The sequence below is a fragment of the Rhinoderma darwinii genome, chromosome 5 (assembly GCF_050947455.1).
Source record: "Rhinoderma darwinii isolate aRhiDar2 chromosome 5, aRhiDar2.hap1, whole genome shotgun sequence".
Lineage (NCBI taxonomy): Eukaryota > Metazoa > Chordata > Amphibia > Anura > Rhinodermatidae > Rhinoderma > Rhinoderma darwinii.
In genome coordinates, this window is record NC_134691.1 from 231,659,975 (window position 1) to 231,667,111 (window position 7,137).

General features: G+C 43.5%; 1 pseudogene; it reads left to right on the forward strand.

Moving 5' to 3' along the window:
• The first annotated feature begins 293 nt into the window (after positions 1–293).
• Positions 294–516, forward strand: LOC142654403 (U2 spliceosomal RNA; annotated as a pseudogene).
• Positions 517–7,137: the final 6,621 nt, after the last annotated feature.

The following is a 7,137-nucleotide window of genomic DNA, read 5'->3' on the forward strand; positions in this document are numbered from 1 at the left end:
GACTATTGCATGGAAGACGATGAACTGCGTAAAAGAAGCTCTGTGGAAGGCCAGGAACATCCTGATTTTTAAGCACCATGTTTTATCTGTTGACGATGTTTTAGGTCTTTGTTTTAGCGAGATGTACATTTATTACTTATTAGATAAAAAAGAAATGCCACCCTTTCAAATAAATGGTTTGTAAAAGAATGGAACTCCAATATATAAGAATTTGCCACCATGTCCCCTTTTATGTGTTTTTATGTAAATTGATTTTATTACTGTAATTCATTGTAAAAAGCTGTAATTTATTGTTAATTTTTTTGAATTTTAAGTAATAAATCATTGACACCCCCGCGAGGGGGTAGCCAACTGAAAAAAAAATCTGTTCTGATCAGTTTAATATCTGATACGTCCCCTATCTGGGGACCATATATTAAATGGATTTTTAGAACAGGGAGATGGAAATAGAGCTTGCTCTGTCCACTCCACACATTGACCTGGTATTGCAGTATTTCCAGGACCGGTGCACCCTTTCCTTATGTGTTTACTAAAATCAGATTCCAAAAGTGCTTTTTGTGTTTGCCATTGTTTTTGTCTTGCACATTGCACATCTCCTTTAATCCCATTATTTCAACACCTGTTGGACAATGCATTTTTACAGTCATGTGTGATAATGAGCTAATTTATTAAATGCAATTAATTTATAGATTGCAACCTCTTGTTTTGTGTCGTCTGTGTTTCTGTGTTTCCGGCATTTCACATTGGAACAGCTCATTCACCTTCCTTGTCTTCTCTCCGCCCTCCCTCCTAGGTAAGTTAAAGAGCTGCACCTGAGCCAGCCATCAAGCCAGCCACTGATTGATGCAGCACCACAGTCAAATAGTGGAGTGGAGTGGAGTGGAGTAGGGGAACAGCAAACAGCCATTAAAGCAGCCAGCCGCCCGCCCGCCCGCCTGCCCGCCACAATGTACCTACCTGTGTACACTAGATGGATGTGATGGAATGTACTGTCGTCCCTACATTTCAGAGAAGTAAGAATTGCAGTTGCAACAAACCCTTGCTTGCCTACAAAGAGAGCAGCAATTTGGATTTGTTACTATGTTACCTGGAAGAATAACAAACTGTGCAAGGATGGAGGTTGTAGGAGCAAGGAGAAGTTGTCTGTAAAGTTGGTGGATGCCTATTTTCCATTTTGCAGTCCCTTGTCTCCCTCTTGTGGCCTCCTGCAGGCAAATAAATGTGCAATAAAAAGACAGCCTGGGGGCCGCCTGTTGCAGTGTTGCCCTCTCAGGCAACACTGACTGACTGACTGAGCAGCACCGTCTTATATAAAGTTCAGACGGAACTTTGCACGTGTCATAGTACATCCCTGAGGAGCCAGAGCCAGCTTTATGACATCATAATGGGGCCTCAGAGATAAAAGCCTGGGCCCAGGCAGTGTTGGTCAGTGCTGCTCAGCAGGCAGCACTGGACTGGATTAAAGCTGATACAAGTTGTGAAGGAACAAGGGGTAGCTGTGGGCATGCACTCACTGCTGCTGCTGCTGCCAGTATTTGCACGGCAGGAGGACATTTGGGCGTTGCCAGGAAGGCGTTTTTATGTAGATTCCTCCTCTTTCAGCACTGCATTGTGGTGCAAGCAAAAGAAGCAAATCCTGTGTAGCTTCCTCTCCGGCCTTTATTCACCTCCCGCCTAGCTGTGTTGTGTGAGTGTGTGAGCTGGCAGGGCCCCATGGAATTGCCTAGGAGTAGGCTGAATCGTTGCAAGGGGTGAACAGCAGTATTGGGCAGGCTCGGGCAACGCGCGGCACATTGGGGTTATCGCTTCTCGGCCTTCTGGCTGAGATCAAGTGTAGTGCTGTTTATTCGTATCAGTACTGCCTTGGTCTTGGTTGGGAGGTGCTCCGGTACCCTCTCTCTCGGCCTCGGGGGATCGTCCAGGTTCGCCTGGACTTCACCCCCGTGCTGCTATTTGGGAGAGAGGCTTAGTCCGTAGCAACGAGTTGCGATCCCCCAGTCCCTTGGTCTCCTTAACCCAAGGGGTGCAGCGAAAGCTGTGCGGTTCGACCTGGCTACGCAAATGGCAGGCGAACCTGATGCGGTGCCGGTATACGCCCGGCTAAGGAATTCTGCACGATTTATCGTGGCAGAGGGTGGAGGCGGTCCACGTGGTATCAAATTCTTGGTCCATACCATTTTGGAAAATCTGCTGGCGGTCCACAAGAACGAGCTCTTGGCTATCCAGGACTACCCGAAACGAGGAATTTATGATGTCACCTTCATGGGTGAAGGAATACTCCATGATGCTATGGACAGAGCAGAGAGGAAACAAGGTGAACTCGTGACAGCGGGAGTCAAGGTAGTAGAGCATGAATTTGAAATAACCAAACTCGTGGTGATTAAGATGTATTCCCCATATGTGAGAGATATGGAAGTGGCAGCATTTCTAGCTGCCTACTTCAAAAATGTCAAGCTCATGGGGAGAGTGATGAACGAGTGTGGAGTGTGGACCGCCAAATGGAAGTTTTTAGTCACGCTGATAAAGGACCCCTCCACCCAGGAAACGAGGTTACCACCGGCTCGTTTTAAAATTGGAAATGTGAATGGCGACCTCTACTTCTCAGGGATGCCAAACTTCTGCAGGGCTTGCGGTACCTATGGACATACCAGTTTTAACTGCGATGTCACCTGTAGAAACTGTGGAAGCAAAGAGCACAATATAAGGGAGTGCATAGGAGAAAAGAAATGTAATTTTTGTCAAAAAACTGGTCACCTGTATTTTTCTTGTCCTCATAGGTACCGAAGCGGAGAAGAAGAGCAACCCGGGGCGCCCCCACGTGCTCCACCAGCAGACCAAACCCGTCCTCAGGGAGAGGAACAGACCAGCCACAGGACAGAGGAGAGAGGTACCTGGGCCTCAAAGGTGCGAGGGACTGGAGCCAAAACAGGTACCTCGCAGCCAGCAACCTTGGAGCATAAAAGGGAGTCTAGCGCAAAAGAAAAACGTCAGGCAAAACGGAAGGCTGAAAAGGAGCAGGACAGAAAAACTGAGGCATCCCAGAAGGCTGGTTGCTCAGGGGGTGCCGGGCCTGCTCCAAGCCCTGGGTCTCTGGCATCCTCGTCGGATGAAGAGGACGAGGTGCCGGTGGGTCCCCGGAAAAAAGGGAGGCAAACGAGAGTCAGTAGGGGGGAGACAGGGGAGGAGCAGATGGACACTACAGTGAAAAGCGATGTTGCTCCTCCTAGGACCCCCTCCTCGCCGCGACTGCTGAGGAGGGCGGGCACTGTTCCCCCTGTGGTAACTGACACCCCACCTTGTGCGCAACCTCCCCCTCCAGAAGAGCCTGCACGGCCCCAGGGGGGAGGTGTGAGCCCCCTAGGGGACCCACCCGATCTAGATGGTCAACCACTTGAGACCCAGGGAGACCTGACTGCATTTGGGCTCCCGATGCACAGAAGTTTGGTTGCTGGCGCTATCCTCAGCGAAGGCAGTTCCTCTCCCGCGTTTTCCCTCATTACAAACGATTCAGATGGGGGCGGGTATATAAGTTCCAGCGAGATTTTTGGTATTGCTGGTGGAGAAAATATCTGATTTTAAAATACGCTAATATTTATTATTTTAAAATCAAAATCCGCCTTAAATCTCCACAATGTCTGAGCTAAAGGGAATATCCCTCAACGTGAGGGGCGCCAAGTCCAAAGTTAGAAGGGTTGCTCTCTTCAATTATTTATCTTGCCTGGCAGCCTCTGTTTTTTTCCTGCAGGAGTGCGGCATTCCCCATATGATGAAGTACAATAAATATAAAGAGGATTGGAAGTATGGTCCATCAGTCTGGTCTGGATCAAATGAGTCCAGATCAGCAGGGGTCGCCATTCTTTTTAAGGGAAACGTTTTTATTGATTTTATTCAAGAGATTCTTCCAGGACGTATTTTATTGGTTAAAGCTTTTATTGACGGCGTAAAATGGCAGTTTTTAAATTTTTACGGCTCACCTGACAAAAATGAGAGAGCAGAGATGCTAGAAATTTTACCTCATTTTATTAATACAACTGAGCCTTTTATCCTCGCAGGTGATTTTAACTGTATCCTGAGGGGGGAACGCCGGCTTACCAGTGCTACAAGTAGGAATTACGATAAGACCTCTGGACTGCTCAAAGATATTGTAAATGATTTTAAATTAACTGATGTGTACAAAGAATGTAATAGGAGCAGCCCAGAGGAAGCCGGCGTTACCTGGAGCAACGCCACCTGTAGCTCCAGGATAGATTTTATTTTTTGTAATGAGAATGTACTGCCTTTTAATTGTGAAGTTTTAACTAATGTTTTTTCAGATCACAAGCTTTTAACATTTTATGTAAAGCGTGATTTTAATAAACCGGTGTGTAAGAAGTCCTGGAAGTTAAATGTTTCCCTTTTAGATGATCCACAGGTTTTTACTGATTTTATTGAATTTTACAAAAAATGCAGGCGGGGGAGAGACATGCGTACTCCCATCAGTGCTTGGTGGGAGAAAATGAAAAAAAGAATAAAGGAATTTTTTATTAAAAAGAGCGTGGCGAAAGCCAGAGAAAAACATGCTTTTTTTAAAATTCTCAGCACCCGCCTGCAGACCCTGTACAAGATGAGAGATAATGAAATTGACGTTAAAACTGACATCACTAACTTAAGAAAAGAAATAGCTCAGTGCCTGGAGCAGAAAGGCAAAGAAATCATTTTCCGTTCCAAAATTCAACATGTGGAGGAGAATGAGACCTGCTCCAGGTACTTTTTAAAAAAAATTAACAATAAAAAGGCTATTATTAAAAATATTGAAGGTGTGTCAGATGTACAGGGTATTTTAAGTAAAGTTCATGAGTTTTATGCTGACCTTTTTAGTGTTAAAACTGTGGATCATAATTTTATGCGTGACTCACTGAAGGAGATTACTACTGTTTTAGACCCTGTCTCCCAGAATTTTTTATTACAGGAGCTGACGGAGCAGGAGGTTTTAGAAACGGTAAAGAGTTTTAAAGCCGGAAAAGTTCCCGGACCGGACGGTATACCCAGTGAGTTTTATGTCAAATTTTATGACATTTTAAAAGAGGATCTTTTTAGCCTTTTTTATGAAGTTTTTAATTCCAAGATGCTGCCTAAGTCCTGGCGGAAGGGTGAGGTCTCCCTGCTACATAAGAAAGGTGACATCGCAGTTTTGAAGAACTGGAGACCAATAACCCTTCTGAATAGCGACTATAAAATAATGGCAAAAGTGTGCGCAAATAGATTAAAAGCCATAATACCCCACATTGTACACTCTAACCAGGTGTGTGGGGTGCCAGGCCGCAGCATCTGGGATAATCTTAACCTGATAAAAGATGTGATTGAGGACACGAGGTCTAGAAAAGGTAAATTAGCCATTTTATCTATAGACTTCGAGAAGGCGTTCGACCGTGTCTCTCATTTTTATCTTTTTAAGGTTTTAGAGCGTATGGGTATACCTGAAGGATTTTTATTATCACTTAAAGCCTTTTATAAAGATTGCACAAGCAAAATTTTAGTGAATGGTTTTAAGACACAGGACGTGATTTTAAACTCAGGGGTGAAGCAGGGGTGTCCCTTGTCCCCACTGCTTTTTATTTGCGCATTAGAGCCTCTACTGTGTACAATTCGCCGCGATAAGTTAATACGTGGAGTCCCCCTGCCCGGGGGTGGCGGCGTAGAGGCTAAAGCAGTGGGGTACATGGACGATGTAGCGGTTTTTTGCAGGGACACCCTGTCGCTTCAGAGAACCCTCAGACAAATTGAGTTTTATTGCTGTGCTTCCGGTTTTAAGGTGAATTTCGACAAAAGTAATATTTTAAATAGCAGCATGGCTCTTAGAGATATACCCGTTCCTGTGTCAGATAATATTACAATTTTAGGTGTCTCCTTCAGTGAGTGCGATAATGGTTTTATCAGTTGGGACATGGTGGCGCAGAAGGTAAATCAAAAAATATGTATGTGGAACATGAGAAAACTTACCATGGAGGGAAAAGTTTTAATTATTAAAATGGTCATTTTACCCCTGCTTTTATATCTGAGTATGGTTTTCCCTCCTCCCACGGTTTTATTGCAAAAAATTACTAAAGCATGTTTTACCTTCTTTTGGAGTTCCAGAATGGAGAAACTAAAAAGAGAGATTGTGATGAAATCCAAACCGAAGGGTGGCAAAGATTTTCCGAATTTTAACAGGTTTCTTTTAATCAAGTTCTTCAGTTTCTGTTTTAATTCCCTTTTTAAAGAACATTATTGGTCCTACTTTTTACGTTTTAATACAGGGTTTTTAATGCGAAGGTTTGGGTGGTTCAACATTGTTTAATCCTCACCTTACGCTTTTAAACTCTCAATAAACTATGTGATTTTAGAAAAGATAGTGGCCTTATTCAACCTGAAGGGAAAAAATGTAAATGAGCTGAAAAATAGTAAAAAGTTAATTAAAGACCTAAGAGAAAGTGAGACGGTCAGCAGGATTGAGAATTTTAATGAGGAACGAAGTGCTTTTATCTTCAAAATTATTAATGTGTTTTATCTTTTTAATACACAGATGGACCTGGCCTGGAGCTGCATTCATCAATGTCTTCCATGCCGGGCATTCCAATACAGAAGGAGGTTCGCGAGGTCTGCCGTCTGCCCGAGGGAAGGCTGCCAGGCCGAGGAAACAGTTCAACACATTTTTTGGACGTGTGATTTTGCGGAGGAATTTTGGAAGAAAATATTCCCTCTATTGGCAAAGATGGCAGACCTGAAAGACTTGAATTATGAAGATATTTTATATGGACTATTTGGATGCCCAACCGCGAACCAAAAGATAATAGCGTGGAAGACGATGAATTGCGCCAAAGAAGCTCTATGGAAGGCCAGGAACATCCTGATTTTTAAGCACGATGTTTTATCTACTGATGATGTTTTAGGTCTTTGTTTTAGCGAAATGTACATTTATTATTTATTAGACAAAAAAAGAAATGCCACCCTTCTAAATAAATGGTTTGTGAAAGAATGGAACTCCAATATATAAAGATTTGCCACCATGTCCCCTTTATGTAATGTAATGTAATGAAATATTGATTTTATTGTTATTCATTTGTACAAAAGTTGGTTTTATTGTAAACTGTATTTTTTATCATGAAATAAATCATTGAC